This window comes from Mirounga angustirostris, unplaced genomic scaffold (assembly GCF_029215605.1).
Source record: "Mirounga angustirostris isolate CCGP_5_RB_7025 unplaced genomic scaffold, mMirAng1.0.hap1 SCAF_9, whole genome shotgun sequence".
In the NCBI taxonomy this organism is placed as follows: Eukaryota; Metazoa; Chordata; class Mammalia; order Carnivora; family Phocidae; genus Mirounga; species Mirounga angustirostris.
In genome coordinates, this window is record NW_026991717.1 from 44,243,989 (window position 1) to 44,258,154 (window position 14,166).

Sequence of the window (14,166 nt, forward strand, 5' to 3'; positions counted from 1 at the left end):
ACACTAGGTGATTACGCCTTTTTAATACTTAAAACAGAAAGGCACACAACTCAAAAGGAAAAGCAAACATCATCACCTTATAATTAGCATTTTCAACCTCAAGGAGGATTGAATGGAGTTCTTGGCATTGGGTGACGTGGGAAGCTTTTGGATTTGGGAGATGCTTTCCAGAGAAGTAGCAGGGTTAGCCTCCAGCCAGCCAGTGTTTGCAGTCCACAGAAATTGTGGTCTGGATTCTCGTGACATTGAGGTGACCTCATGAGACATTACCAGGTAGACTTGAAGCTGTTGCTGAATGCCAAACTCCTGGGAGTCCCCGCGTGAACAGGCTTCGTACCCTCGGTGCCTGCGCTTCCAGAATCAGATGTGTGACTTTGTAATCTGAAAGGTGGACCTTCCCCTGTCCTTAAAACTAGCAGGGAATGTTCGCAGTTGTAATGAAACTGTCCCGTTTTCTAGGTGGTACTGATGATGGCTGGTGTCATTCAGTACCATCTTTACAACCCAACGAAAGGCAAAAAAGAAAGGCAAGAGGCAACATGGGAAGTAAGAATGAAGCAGGGGAAAAAAAAAAAACCACAGCGAATCTTTAATTTAACAAGGCTTTCAGGGACTTCAGGGAGCCATAAGCATTGTGACATAACTGTTGTTAAAAACCCTTTTCCAGAATCTCATTATTATATGCATGCCAGAAGCTTACATATTTCACTTTCCTAAAGTTATCCTCACAGGGCTGTGTGGCTCGCACTTGGTTTGGAACACCAGTGTTACAGGTTGAAGGCTTTTAGGGCAGGCCGACCTAAGGAAAAAATCGAAACCAAAGATGGGATTAATACTGAAAAGCTCAGTTGGGTTGAGATTGAACCCCCTGGAGGCTCAGCTTAGATTGATTTAAAATCAGTTAACAAGGCCTGTAGTTTCTTTGTAGCCCTGAGGACTTCTAGAACCATGTAAACCAAAGTGCTTGGCCTTCACGTCCCCCTTTCTGTCTTGGCTGATTCACTTTCAGGTAGGTGTCCTTCTTGCCTGGTAGTTTATAGCCTTTTCTAGACATTGATTCTCAGATCAACTTTTCTGACACGGACCAGGCTCTCCACAGTGACCAAGTGATGCCCCATAGTTTGAAAGAGCTCCTGGCTGGCATAAAATCCTTTGCCGGAGGGATGGAATAATTGTTTTTTAAACTAAGGGACTTTAATTTTCCGGTAAATTGCTCATAAAAACATTTATAGTTATACCCTTAAAAAATGTACTGGAATAGTTTTAGAAAATGCATTTGGTGATAGTTATGATAACCTTTCCTGTTGCTTCCCCCGTTCTTTCTTAAAAAGAATTGAATTATTAATCCAGAAGTCAAATCCTGAGTGGCCAAAACCCGTGTATAGCAGACTCTTTTTATGTTAGCCACCTGCTGGAATTTTCCAGAACCTACCAGCATCATGAGGAGCCTTGGCTTTTTCTAGAAAATGCCTCCATTTCCAAAACTGAAATACAGAGTCTGCGTGGAAGCCCCCTCCCCTGAGACCCTTAAGCTCATGTTTTCAAGGCAGCAGAGGTGGGGGTGGGGGTTGGGGGTGCAGCACACACTGCTCGTTCCACACCAGGCTCCTGGGTGGGATTGCAGGGAGGTTCGAGAATATTCATTGTTGTGCCTCCAGGGGGAACGTTGTGAGGATTTGGGGGGACAGCTGCATTGCTTTTGGAAGCAAACTGACCCCTGTCCAGAGCTAACCGTTGGAATGCAAGTGAGACAAGCCCATGGCTCCTTCTCCTTGGCCAACACTCTTGTCACTTCTGACTGGAGATGCACACTTTTCTCCACGTGTTCCCATTTTTGCTTCCAGAAAGTTGGGGTGTGTTGTTGGAAGGGCAGACTTGAGTTGGATGTCACTGAAAATTCTGTTTGTGTGGTACAGTCTCTTACGGCTTAGGCCACTTTTTCTGAGAGTGCTGCTCCTCTCTGCCCTCATCCGTGGTCTTAGTCTACTTGGTGAATTGCGCTTCTTAGGTTACATATGTACTTACGTGTTTGTAGAAGCAGAATACATAATGACATTTCAGGTGTCTGGGGAAAAATTATAATGTGACTGCCCTTGTGCCAGAGACTAAAATTTTGTAGAAAACCCAGCTCTCTTCATATGACATAACCTGCTGCGTAAGCTCTTTGTCTTCCGTGAGCCATTGTTCAGGTACTCTGAGGTAGACGTCGTCCACTCCCTCAGGGAGATTCCTGACCAATCATCCTAGATTAGTGATAGATTTTTCCAGAGCAACAACAGTCTGCTTTGAAAGGCCTTAAGGTACCAGAGTGAACCCCAACCTAGAATGTGGAATATCTTTCTGAATATGAAGACTGTCATCCTCACTGAGAATTTAGGAACAGTCTCTCTCTCTCTCTGTCTCTTTTTCTCTGTATTGTTCTCTCTTCTATCATACAAAGAAATGTTTTGTTTTTTTTGCGGGGGGGATTGTGTGTATGTGTGCGGTGTGTGGTGTGTGTGTGTGAGAGTCATAATGGGAAGTGTTAGTTTGGAAACGAGCTTTTCAATTTTTCACCCACCTTACTAAACCGTACGTTAAGAGAAATAAAAGCGAATCATTTTGAATTAATGCTTTAAAAAAATTCTCCAGATAATCAGTGTTCAAGTTTCGATTAATATACAGTAAATCATGATTTTTCTATAAGAGTGCCAAGGCATTACTGGTGAATTCGTTTTTCTGGCTAACAGTAGATTCACCGGATCTTTCCTTTTTCTCTTTGAATATGTTTCTTTTAAATGTACTGGTCCCCTTTCCTACCCTAGGAAAGAACATGGGGAATGTAATCGAATCTTTCTTTGAGGTTTGAGGATCTTACAGTGCCATAGGGTCACTGTTCTGAGGATGAATTCTGATTGTACATTATAGAACTGTGAATGGGGACAGTGTCAGAGACTGGACTAAATCTGCCCTGATCCCAGCTTGGAAATTGTTTTCTTTTTCTGTTAAATCCTCAATATCAGTATGTTTTGTTATTTGCCTTTCTTGGTCTCTAACTTGCAAGGAGCAAAACGGAAATTCACTTTAATTAGTTGATTCTGGTTAATTGAGGTTTTTACTTTCTAGGAAAATTTCAACCTGAATCTAGAGCCTTAACGCTTTCCCTGCAGTTAACAGAGGATGTAAAATCATTCTTAGATGTTTAGGAAGACTGTTGTATTTACAAATAAGTTATGTAATGTATTACCATAGCATTGTGTAACTTCACCCCCATGTAATAATGGTAGATAGAAATATCGGCTAATTTTGCCTCTTCCTTAGATATATTGAGAGGGTATCATAAATCCTAAAAACTAGGAAATTCTAGGGTTGGAGGGAAGACTTTCAAGAATATCAATAAAGAACATTTAAATTCCCCCAAAGGAAATTCTCCTTTAAAGCCTGGGCCTTTGTTCACTGGACCAGTATGGAAAGCATGCCCAGGATGGCACCATCAGAGGCTGACTTTCTCAGGGCCGTCCCATGTGATTTAATGGTAGTCTGTGGTTATCTTCTGATATCCTTGTTGTCCCAGCATTGCAAATTCATCTTAGGGGTCGTGGTGTTCTTTTGTGACAGCCCAGTTATTATTATTATTATTGTTGTTGTTTTGGTTTTGGTGTAAGAACATCAAGGAAATTGTCTAGAGAAGTCCATAGAAGAGGGGAATGGAGCGTGATGAGGAATAACTGAGCCACGTCTCGTGGCTTGCTTTTTGTTCCCGCTTTTATGTGCCAACATGAAAAGGAATTGCAGGTAACAGTTCCCTTGTGTTGGTGGAAGAACAGTTGTTTTTTGGTTTTTTGCCTTTTTTTTTTCCTTTCTTCCCCTACCAGATGTTTATGGCCTTCATTGACATGTCATTATTACATTACAGACTGTCTTATCACAGTATGTCCTGTGGCACATTGACAATGGCGTGGCCCTGTGGTTTCCTGGTGATTGTCTCGTCCACAGAACTGAGGCCCTGGTGGCCAGCTGCAGAGCCCTCTCCAGGGTCCACCACCAGTTGAGAGTACAGGTCTCCCACACCCTTGAAGGTGCCGGAGGACTGCAGGCCAGGCCAGGGAGTTTCTGTACCAGCGCTGTTCTCCCCGAAGCTCAATCAGAGGCTGGAACAGAGTAGGAATGCGTGTGGCATAGAGGATTTATAATCTCCCAGCTTCGAATCATCTCTAGCAATGTTACTGGGCATTTGCGTTTTGGTTGTGAACTATCTGAAAGTTTTTTGAAATAATCAGGAAGTTCCCCCATTCACGAACCGACCATCATAGATGAAACTCGTCTGGGGTGCAAGGAAGGGTGCTACTTAGTACAGGATCCTCAAGCCTGTGAAAGAGGCAGCGCACTGTTAAAAATACCTAGCTTACTTCGGGGGAGGATTTGGCTGAATACTGATGAAGTTTATGAAATATGAATGTAGTGAAGTTGCTGTACGTAAGTGGTAGGCGTGTGTGAAAGAAGTAAGAAGAAATAAAATTGTGTATAAATGACACTCTGAAACTTGATGGAATTGTATACGTGACAGGAATGGTGACGTTTGGGTCCGTGCTTAATGGGGGAAAATAAACTGACTTAAAAATCTGTATGTCAAACTAGATGTGGGGCTAAAAATTACAGAATATAAAATTATTGGACTTATGAGCAAAGAGCGCTACCAAGGATAAATAGGCAGATTGCAAAGGATAGAGGTGAAACAGAATGGGGGGAAAATGAGGGGCCAATACTTGAATTTATAATGAGCTATGGTAATCACTGCTTTAAATAATCCAGACTATTAACTACTGTGCTGCTAGGTAGAGAATGAGTTATAGCCAAACAAAAGGCATAAATATGAATTTTAGGTTGTATGGGAGAAATCCTCTTGATCCCCAAAGCATAAATGCATGTACTGAGAAGCAAAGCTGCACACGATGTAATTTTTTTCTGTCTTGTCCTGATTAATTGACAGCCAACTGTATGCCTCTTTCCTGAAGGTGACTTTACAATCTCCAGACACAGACATTTCTCTCAGAAGTGGAGTGAAGGAAGGAGAACCACAAGCTAAAGTGTGTTTCACTGGGTGAAGTATTTTGGGGGAGAGATAAGAAGGGTACAGTAGGGGAATGGAACAGTGCATACAGGGATGAAGAATGCCTGTTTGGGGCTGGGGAGTGGGGGCTGTGAACGAGGAAGGGAATCCCTAGAGGGAAGGAGACTTCGGTGCAAAGGAAAATGAAATTAGCATTGACTCTGAAATGGCGGGGAATGTGACTTTCTAATTTTAAATTATCTTTAACAAGGGCAATGAAAAGAGGAAAAGTTGACACTTTGAGAAGTTATGACGAACTTGTCGAGAATGCCAATTGACAAAGGCAGGTAAGGGAATACTTGGAAACACAGAACAAGAACAGTTCTGAAGGGCATGATGATCTGCTTCCTAGTGTGTTAAGGGAATTGGCGGGCATGTTTATTGACTCTTCCAATTAGTTTTAAAGAAACCTGAAGAAATGGACAAAGATGGAGAGAAGACAGCCAGATGTGATTCTGCCCTTCCAGAAGCAGAGAAGCTTCTCTCATCCCATGTGATCGATGCCAGGCCTGGGGAAGACTGTCTGTATAGCAGTTAATGGATTTTCAACATACAAATCACAGAAGAAACAAGGGTATATTTAGCAAATCTAAAAACTCTTCAATAAACTGTATTGCTTTTCATTTTCACTGTACAGTCCATGAAGCCAGTGTATGGTAAGAAGGCCGCGGTAAGGATACAGCGGTGTACTCCCAGGAACGTTTGTGTGATGGGGATATTATGTCTGAAAGGACAGGGCATCTGGGAGGATGAACTGCCCGTAGCTCTCAATTGTCTGGGTAATGAAGCATTGGAAAGCAAAGGCAAGGGAAACACTTTGATAATCAAAAATGATTCTTCTTTTAGTGATCATATTAGTTGACCAGTGAGGACAAGTGTGAAGGTGCGAGTTGCATTTTACCCTCTCCAGCACCTGTGGCCCACTTCTCACGAGCACGTGGATGCAGAAAGCGGGAACCCTGACAATTTCTGGAGACCAGCCTGTTAACCTGGAAGATGTAAAATTTCACAATTTCACAGCGTGAAGGAGGGAGGTTGAAGATTAGCGAGGCTCTCACATTTCTTGAGGCCCTGCAGAGAATCAGTAGAAGAACTGATGCGACGCCGAGAGGCTCTAGCAAGTTTCCTAATCTCGAGCTCGAGGGTGTGTGCTCGGTGTGGGGTTGCTTGCTCATGATGCTGGCATTGGTCATGCTTTATTAGCCCAAAGCCTGTTAGAGCCAGAAGGGGCCTTATGAATCATCCAGCCTGGCCTTCCTCCTTTACACTGACGCCCACAGAGGTCTAATAATGCATTCGAGGTCCCATTCCCAGTAAGTAGCAAGGGATACGGGTCTTCTACTTCCAGTGTTCCTTCCACTCATGTGCTGTGCCGAGATGTTCAGAAATTCCAGTAAGGTACAGAATCAAGTTCCTGCCCCGCCAGGGGAGCCCCCTGAGGATATTACAGTGTGTACGCAAGTTCATCCAGCAGGAGGTGGTTGACGTGTGTGGAAGTTTGTGCACGTTATGTTGGTTGTGCATCAGTAATGGAACATTATCAATAATGGTTATGTTTTCCAGTCCCACTGGGCATTTTTATTATTGTAGCAAAATTAGCCAGTGAACTGGTGGTGGTATTAATAGAGCCATTCTAAAGCATAGTGAAGATAGTGCTGGTGCCTCACGCGCTGCTGAATCGGTAGAACGTAAAATAGAGGCTCTGGAGGGGAGCATCTGGTCGTTGGTCCCGGCCTGGGCAGTGATGCTTGCTGGAGCTGGACGCAGCCAGAGGGTAGAGTGGGGGAGGCTGGCTCTTGGCAGCTGCCGCTTTTCCCAAGACAGAGGGTGTAAGGCAAGTGCCTTTTACAGAGATGCTCAGCAGCAGTTCCACCCACGGAATACTATGTAGCCAGTAAAAATCCTGTTGTAGTAGAAAAATCTCTCTTGATAAGGGAAAATGTCATCTGTTCGTGAAAAGTAATAACCTTCATAGCAGTGTGCACAGAATGACATCATTTTTGTAAAAAACTATAGTGTGTGTGTATTAATATGGACCCACGTACACCTTAATGATGAAATGATAAAATGGTTATTTCCGGTGTGAGTTTTTTTTCTTTGTGCTCTTCTGTATTTTTTACTTTCCTGCCTTATACGTGTATTACTTTTGTAACTAGAAAAAAATAAATCTTACTTTTTTTTCTCCAAAAAGATTGTTTGTATGTTGTGAAACTGGGGGTACTTTGAAGGAACTAATTCTGAACTTAGTATGTTACGTGGAATTTCTTGATGTTTTAGGATGGGCCAAGTTTACTGGCCCAAAGAGTAGTACCTCTGACAGTCACATTCAGCCAGGATTGTCAGGAAGACAAGGGTCATTCAGCTTGAATTTGAAAAAGAAATGTCCAATATTGGAATTTCTTGCCCCTCTAGGGCAGTGTCTTTTTTTTTTTTTATAAAGATTTTTTTTTAATTTATTTATTTGACAGAGAGAGAGATAGTGAGACAGGGAATACAAGCAGGGGGAGTGGGAGAGGGAGAAGCAGGCTTCCTGCCAAGCAGGGAGCCCGATGCGGGACTCGATCCCAGGACCCTGGGATCATGACCTGAGCTGAAGGCAGACGCTTAACGACTGAGCCACCCAGGCACCCTAGGGCAGTGTCTTTTAAGTGTTTATACCGTGTCCTACAATGAGAGGAAATAATACGTTGTGAGGCCGTGCGCGCGCACACACACACACACACGTGCGTGCGATAAACTTTTCATGTAAAACATTTATCCTTTACCTGGGATGCACTGTTATTTTTGCTCTATTATTTAAAGACAAGATCCAAATCACGAGCCACCAAATTGGTTTCATGATCTATTTATGGGCTGCCTCTCACAATTTTAAAAACTCTGTCCTGGGCATGAGGTAGAAGCAGCCTTTTTGTGAGCCGTGGCCTGGCAGTCGGAGGCATGGAGTGTTTCCACAGTAACTGATGTTGGACTCCAGGTGTTACTCATTATGATTTCAGGGAGGAGGTGGGGGAGGGAAAAATAATGTAAATACTTATTATTTGTCATGTGGTATCTTCATGCCACTTTTAGCACATGCTCGTTAATATCCTATTACATTTAGGCATGTATCCGCCAAGCCTGGCTTGGAATGTAGATTCTGGGATCCCCTTTGCTTGGATTTGATGTCACTGAGGGAAAGCCTGAGGGTGGCATTCTTTCATTCCACGAAGATTTGCTGAGCACCTTGTGTGTGAAAAAGCAGCACATGAGAGAGGGCAGATCCCCGCCTTCCTGGATCTTGCATGCTAGGGGTGGTATCTCTCAGTGAAGCCCAAGGTCTGGGTTACTTCTGATGATTCTCTTCTCCATGTGTCTTGGCCTTGGCCTTCTTTAGTCCTGTTCCTCATACATGCGTTCACCCTTCCCCTCTTCTTCCCAACCCCGTCTTCCATCTTCTGCCCCTATCTCTCTTTGCTTCTTGAAAGCCTGCAATCGTTTTCGATAAGGCTAGGAGATAAGACTCACCCTCTCCCTCCTGCAGTTCTCGTGACCCCTGTCTTCCACAGTTGTCAGTCATGTGGACCTGGCTCATGCAGTAAGCATGCAACCTCTTTCTTTGCCAGGTTCCTTTCTGTTATCTTACAGTGTTACTTCCCAGAGAGGTAACTAGTCTCCCCAAGAAGACCAGCACCATGGTTTATTCTTTCACTCCTGCACAGTGCTTTGCAAAAAGTAAGTACCCCATCAACTGTGCAGAGAATCTCTGTCACATTGCCCTGCCTCGCCGGCCACTTGTTCAGTAGATTGAGCTCTGTGCTTCCCGACTCAGCAAGCACAGCTTCTGCTTGCTTCAGCTTCCAGCTGGGCCTTGGGTTTGGACCCGGCTGCCCCTGTTTGTCCTATTTCTGTCTCTCTTGGAACCACCAGTCCTCCCCTCAGTGGCAGGTTCAGGCCTGCTCCGGTCTTGAGCAACTCAGATGAAGGCCGGACGTGTTGGGAAACAGCATGCATGCTTATTACAAGCATGCTGGGAGCGAGACAGACGTGGGCCAGAGGCCCAGGTATGCTGGGTGCTAGCCGTGTGACCTTAGGTAAGTGCATTCACCGCTCAGTCTGTTTTTTTCATCGCTTGAAAACTGGAGATGTTTATGAGGCTGGCTTCCCAAGGTGGTTGAGGACCACCTGTGATTAGGCATGTGCGGCCCCTCGCAGGATGCCCGGCACGCCTGGTGTGTGATGGTGGTGATAATGGGGCACATACAGAAACAGGGGCCCTCTGGCCTCCTCTCACCTGTCTCTTCTTCAGGTGTCTGACTCCCTTTCCTTCGATCACTCCTCCTCGGTTCTGATGGGTTGCTCTACGAAATAAGCAAGAGTATGCGAAGGCATCGAAAACCTTACTGCTAGTTCCCTTTCCTGACTGGCTCTGCCCCCCTCACTCAGCTCAACCACCGCGGGTTGGATGCTTATGAGGATGAATCCCTGAAGCTCAACCCCATTAGGCACTTGGGCTCCCTGAGCTGACACCCCACAGCCTCCGCTGAATCAGAAGAGGGTCCCTGTCTGCCTGTCCCCTCTCCCCACCCTTGCTGTTCCTTCCACACTGCCGGCTGCCTCCTCCAACCACTGAGGCCGTGGCAGCGCCCTCCTTCCCACTGTGCTTCGGAGCTCTCTCACGCCTCATTTCTCAGCAACCCGTCATCATTCCCTGCCTTCCCTTCCCCTTCACTCACTTTCTCCTCCCTGCCAAAAAATTACATTGGAGAAGCTTGTCTGTGAGGGTTCCATTCAACTTGTTCTGCATTAATGCCCCACTACGGTGACCCACTGCTGAGTCTTTCACTTGTAACGTAATCTAATAATTTACATGCACTTTGCAAGCAATACTGTCAGAGACTCACAACCTGCTCGAAATTGCTCTGCTGTTACAGTAGTTGAGCTGATGAGAGAGAGCAGTGTGAGAAAGAGTAGTTACGGGTACCATCATGGGGTTGGGTAAACCTGGGGAAATAACGTTAGCATAAGGGGAGGATGTGCTGATGAATTAGAATATCCTTTCTTAGAGAATCAGTTAAACTTGCTGAGGGTCCTGTATTGATTTTGGCTTATAATTGGACTAGCATAGGTCAAAGTATAGTAGGTAGAAGCATTAGCAAGGAAGAGGAAGTGAACCTAAAGTGGAAACTCGTCTTTCTTGGATGTGAAAATGTTTTTGTTTCGATATATTACATGACTTTTACAGAGTTAATTGACATTCTGATTAGGTTGTTTTATTTCTTTATTCGATGTTGGAAGCCAGTTCTAATAACGCAGTAGCCATGAAAATAGAGTAATGCCATAGTGATGGTGCCATTGTAAAGCAAATTACACCATTAATTACGCATCTATTTGGTCTAATTTGTATTGTGATAGTGTGGGTAATACACACGCACATACAGGCGTAGAGTGGCTGGATTTTAAGAAACAGACTCTAGCTGAGAAGCCCCAATCCTTTAATATCGAATAGTTAGTGAAAATAAGCCATTGTTTAGTGAAAAAGTTCATCCTTCTATGTTTAAATGTAAATGTAGATGTCTGTATATACACGCACATACACACATGTCCATACACATATATACACAGGCACACACATATATCGTGCCCGTCAGGCAGATCCAGAAAATCCGTGATGACTGTGGCATAAAAATGCTTGCCTTCTTTTTGCCTTACAGCAAGTTGGCTGACCTGATGGGGAGGGATGTTAGTTATGGCAGGCGAGGTCAATATGGGATCTAGGACAGGGTTTGCAAACAAGGCTTCGTCTATTTGTTTCAGCCTCTTGGTCCTTATTACCATGTCTGAGAACCTCTATTCATTGATATTTATCAGGTTGGGAAAGAACCATTAAGGCCCGGGAACGAGGGTCATTGTATTTTGTCACTTGTCTCCCAAGGAAGGACACTGGCCAAAGGACTTCCTCCACAGTGCCACGATAGAGGCATATTTTTATGCCTTAAGTCATTAGCTAACCCTAGAGCAGAAACAGGATTTGAGAAGGCAGCATCCAGTGTGGTTGCTCCCCGTGGGACATATAAGTTAGAAAGTCCATGACTCTGTTAGGCTTTGCCGTGGTTCCAGTGACATTATCCCTTCACTCCTAAGAGCACTGGTATGGGTGGGGTCATTTGGCATTGCGTGTGAGTTTCCAGCTCTCAGGGAGGTATCTCCAGGGGGCTTCTGAAGAGTTACCTGGGGCATCTCCAGGCTGAATTGCTGCATCCAAGCCTCCGTTCCTATGTTTTTGTGCAGTGGCCATCTGGAAGGGATTTTCCTGCAGTGGCCTTCTAGAAGAGATTTTATTGTCATCTCCATCTCTTCCCTCCCTCTGTTCCAGAGTTTTGCTTTTGCACCATTGTCAATACCACCCCCTGGTAATCTGGAACCTCAGAAGGACCTCATCCAAAGAGATGAGAGTATATGTAGTTTAGAATATATTTAACTTTAATATATATCATGCTTGCTCTGATGACCAAAATGTTGAAGGCAAATTTGCTTCTTAAACAACTGTGCGCTCGCTGTATCACAGATCAACAATGTTGACTTTAAACTCCACGAGCATTTGAGGAGAGAGCACCCAGCATCAATGCCTGGCATGTGGATTAAGGATGTATTTAGTGGAGAAATTTTATTGCACACCTCAATGAAAAAGTACCAATATCCTATTGCGCCTAATAAAATGTTATAATGAAAATGACCATGGTGTTTGACAACATCCCTTTATTAATTAGTCTTTTCCATTATTATTTCTTAGGAGCAAACACACTCTGGTTTTATCGCTCGTTAGTTAGAGTCCTTATTGAATTCATATTTTGCTGCTTTGGTGTGTCTGTCTTCTCACTGGTCTCAGTTCCTGGAGGGCAGCGTTGTAGATTGTCTCGAGTCTTCTGTCCCATTTCTCTGTCTGTCACTTGGGCGTTCAGTGAGTGCTCTCAGGATGCCAGTGACCGTGCAGTTTAGAATCAATATGTGCAAGCAGAGGGAAGACGGGGATGAGGCAAGAACATCTCATATTCTTCGAAAGCTTCAGATGTTTAAAGGTGATGCCATATATTGCCTTCTTTCCTTCATTCATCAAGTATTTATTGAGCACTTACTGTGTGTCAGGTCACGTGCCGCTCAGTGGAGGTACAAGTTAAGGGAGTTGATAGGCAGGAAAGACACAGTAATTTCAAAAAATGTGGAGAGTGCTATAACCAGAGATACTTACCTAATATGTAGCACACAGAAGAGGGAGAACTCCCCTCATGAGGGGTCAGGGAAAGCTCAATGAGAAAGGTCGCTTCGCCTAGTTTTGGGGAAAATGTGGAGAGATTTACCTCAAAGACAAAAAGTGAGAGCCCGTCCTGGGCCAGGATACACGAGATGCAAGTTCCCGGCACATTTAGGTAGGGTGAACGAGGTGTAGCTCGGCCGGGGCATGAAGTATGTTGGCAGGGACCAGGAGATGAAGCTGGACAAAGGAGAAAGGGGCCCAGGTAAGCATCTTGGACATTTTCCTATGCAAAATTTTGAGCAAGTGCAAAATATCAGATTTCTTTTTGATAAGGTCCTTAAGCATAACTGTGTTTGAAGTTGGGGTGGAAAATTGACAGTGTAGATAAGGAACCAAGTTAGGAGATCGCTGTGACAGTTCTGAAGAGATATAGTTAGTGCAGGCCAGGTCTCAGGGTGGGGTGGGGATGGGGGGTGGAGGTGGTGGGCTCCGAGGTAGCATTTCCTGGGAGGTGAAATCGTAGGCTCACAGGGAGGTGATGGCAGCATTCGGTACCTGAGCTGGGTAGAATTACCGGCTGGGACAGTCTGGGGTGGGATGTGAACGGGGAGAAGGTCCGGGTCCCCAGGGCTGAGTTGGAGGTTCTGGGGAAGCGTCTCATGGGCAGCTGGAGATCGGGGGCTGGCAGGGAGAGTGTTAGCCGGGGAATCAGGAAAACCAGTATTTTAACAAGGGCCTGGAGCTCAGGAGGGACAGCTGGGCTGTAGGCGTTATGGAGTGGTGTTTTTAACAGGGGATTGGAAGGTGAAATTTTTCTACCAGGACATGTGTACATGTTTACGTCAAGAGAAGAGAAGCCCGAAGGTCCAAGTGGGTGTGGTTGAGAAAGTGAAAGGGATGGATTGATGCCTCAACAGAGAAAAGTATCTCAAAAAACTGGCTTTAGACTCAGGAATTTCACGTATACCAAAGGCATTAAAAAAAAAACAAAAACAAAACACCCCACCAAGAATGTCTCTAAAGTTAGAGTGAGGTTGTAATACATTTTGCTGCTGCAGGTTGCATTTGAATTTTATCTGCTTTGATGGTGGTCTCCTTCCCATCATGTCTAATTGATGATTGTAGAGTTGTTGCCCCCCTCCCCCCCCTTTTTTTAAACTTTCTACACAGCTCACCATTGATTTATCCTGTCTCTAAAGGGAATCTGCCTCACACTTGGCAGAACCTCAAGGTTGGGAGAAATGGAATGAATAGTAGCTGTGGGGAGGTCTCCACATTACCCTGGGAGAAAGGCTTCGTGGGAGAGAAAGTTGAAAGAGGGTCTTGAGAAAGGGTGTGAGATCTTCAAAGGATGGGTCTGACCATGGGAAACTAAATGGGAGATTTTTTTTTTTTTTTTTTTTGTAGTTGAGAGACACACAGAAAGGCACAAGTGTTTATTGGCGGGGCAGACAATGGTGGTTGATGATGATATGGTGGGATTGCCGCTCTGTGTTTGTGGCACTTGGTGTTTTCAAGGGGCTTGCTGACATGGAGTAGCCTCTGGAGGTCCTGGAAAGGAGTTGACAACATCACCGCCCACGGAGGGACTAGAGAATTGCTGTGTCATTAGGGAGACCTGTTGACTTAAAACAACTTGGATACTAAGAGGCCAAACTTAACTTTGACTCCAGTGAGTGTGACAGGAGGGGCTCTGCCTGTGGGAAGGGCCATTCCTTTGCCTTCGGAGGCGGCAGCTGAGCTCCCCATTGTTTTCAGTGAGCTCTGACTAAATACTTTCCCTGTAGATATTCCACTAATATGTCATATGCATTATTTGTGTTATCTCTGTGCTGTGAAATTAGAG

The 14,166-nt window shown here is 44.7% G+C and overlaps 1 protein-coding gene and 1 long non-coding RNA gene across 2 annotated transcripts in view; both read left to right on the forward strand.

Moving 5' to 3' along the window:
* The window catches only part of RORA (RAR related orphan receptor A), a 717,927-nt gene that overhangs the window by 2,971 nt on the left and 700,790 nt on the right, over nucleotides 1-14,166 (forward strand). The gene's annotated exons all lie outside the window — the stretch shown is intronic.
* LOC135361570 (uncharacterized) lies at nucleotides 1,622-7,446 on the forward strand. Its single transcript, XR_010405000.1, has 2 exons — nucleotides 1,622-5,066; nucleotides 5,301-7,446. It is a non-coding gene; the product is annotated as an uncharacterized LOC135361570 (long non-coding RNA).